Source organism: Heliconius melpomene, chromosome 1, assembly GCF_056956725.1.
Source record: "Heliconius melpomene rosina isolate 202511_hmr_F chromosome 1, ASM5695672v1, whole genome shotgun sequence".
NCBI classification, from domain to species: Eukaryota; Metazoa; Arthropoda; class Insecta; order Lepidoptera; family Nymphalidae; genus Heliconius; species Heliconius melpomene.
In genome coordinates this window covers 2,918,383-2,920,549 of record NC_140389.1, presented here as the reverse complement: position 1 = coordinate 2,920,549, position 2,167 = coordinate 2,918,383, and the positions used below count along the sequence as shown (strand labels likewise).

The following is a 2,167-nucleotide window of genomic DNA, read 5'->3' as shown; positions in this document are numbered from 1 at the left end:
ATAAATGCGACAGAGAACGCACAGCGAGGACACTTCTCTACGTAAAAATAGTGTCAAGCTTACCGCAGAGTATCGAGTCGCCAACGATTCGAACTAACTAGGAGTAGTGATTTTTTTATTTCTATGCTGTATCTGAATCATCGAATTCTAACTCGACAGAGTAAATTATTCCACTCTCCTGCTCTGGCAACACAAGCTGTGGCGTTGAGTTCCATCGCATATAATAAAATATCTCGAATCGGATTTAGCCAAGAACAATCGGTCTTCGTCCTTATCCTCAAATACGGGATAAAGCGTGAAGCTGACGAAAAAAATCATTCTCATACCATCACAATCAGCAATTTCAAAAAAGTTTTTCATGTTTACGTATTCGCGGGAAACTTATATAATTAATTCCCTTTTGTACTTCAGCAATGTTTCATTTCTCTAATTTGCCTTTTAAAATTATTTATGTTTAAGGTCGCGGTACGTTTTGAATGGTCTTTTTTATTAATATCGTCATTGTGGCTTTTTATTTACGTGTTTTGGAAACGATTAACGTTTTTATTATGTTTTGTTGGGACTTTCGTATTTAAACGCCGTAGTAGGGGGACTACAACACTTTTAAATGATAGATTGTTGTGATTTCGAATACTAATCATCTAAATGACAGAAATATAAAATCTTCATTATAAGCAATATTTTTTATGAATAGGACAAGCGCAAATGGTCGTAGCGAATATTTAAGTATTTAAAAAAAATACACATTTTGAGATTTTTTAAATTTTTTTCAAGCATCATGTTCCTAAAGTAAAAAAAAATAATCTTAATTTTACAAAATAACTCAACAGGCATATTATAATATTTTTTAAAAAAATTGACTACTACATAAAAAAGTTAAAAAAAATAGATAATTAAAAAATATATATATTATAAAAAAAAAATACAAAACAAACCAACAACCTAAAAAAAATAAAAACAAAAAATAAAAACAATTTGTCAGAAGTGGGATTCGAACCCACGCCCTCAGAGAGGACCAGAACAACTCGCACCTATATTGTATAGGCAAGGGTACCTTGAGTCTGGCGCCTTAGACCGCTCGGCCATCCTGACACGTAGACAGCATTGTGAAATTATCAATCACTTATTTTCTAATTTTCTATCAATATATCTCCTATTTAGCGCAATAAAGTCGTAATTACACTGTCACTGAAACAAATGTCAATGTATGCGGAAAGACTATTTAATAATTAGCTTCACGCTGTATCCCGCGGCGTTGAGTTCTGTTACTCAACACACTATGCCTCCAGATATTGGCGGAAAGCGGAGAACGAAGTCTCTTGACACTAATCGACCTCTTCCTACCCTCTTGTATGCGGTAGTCTATATATATAAAAGGACTTGTCCTCACTGACTGAGGTAAGACGCGCGCACAGCCGTAACCGCTGTGCGTAGAAACGTGGAATATGGACAGATGTTTACTTTCGTAATCTGGACATCCACTAAGAAGGGATTTTGTAAAATTTTAACTCTAAAGGGGTGAGATAGGAGTTGAAAGTTTGTATGGAAAAAAAATTAAATCGGCACCGATTCTTATAAAACTTGAAATTTAGATGTTTAAAAGTATTTAATTGAACACGTGTTTCATCGTTTTCTAGAATTCTCCTCCTAAGGGTGCAAATAAGGGGTTGAAAGTTTGTATAGATTTTTTTTTAAATCGGCACCAATTTTTATAAAATTTGAAATTTAGACTCTTAAAAGTATTTAATTGAACACATGTTTCATGGTTTTCTAGAATTCTTCCCCTAAGGGTGCAAATAAGGGGCTGAAATTTTGTATGGAAAAATCTTTAAAACGCCACCGATTATTATAACATTTTTAATTTAGACTCTTAAAAATATTTAATTGAACATGTGTTTCATGGTTTTCTAGAATTCACCCTCTAAGGGTGCAAATAAGGGGTTGAAAGTTTGTATAGATTTTTTTTTAAATCGGCACCAATTTTTATAAAATTTGAAATTTAGACTCTTAAAAATATTTCATTGAACACATGTTTCGTGGTTTATTAGAATTCACTCCTAATTACGCAAGCGAAGCTGCGCGCGTCCGCTAGTTATATTATAAAGAGCTACATAGGGAGCACGGTAGATATATAGATAAAATAAATATAGATGTACCGAAATCGAAT

General features: G+C 33.1%; 1 non-coding gene across 1 annotated transcript; it reads right to left on the bottom strand.

Moving 5' to 3' along the window:
* Window positions 1-976: 976 nt before the first annotated feature.
* Window positions 977-1,092, bottom strand: TRNAL-CAA (transfer RNA leucine (anticodon CAA)). The gene is made up of 2 exons: window positions 1,055-1,092; window positions 977-1,021 (listed from the first exon to the last, which is right to left on the bottom strand). It is a non-coding gene; the product is annotated as a tRNA-Leu (tRNA).
* Window positions 1,093-2,167: the final 1,075 nt, after the last annotated feature.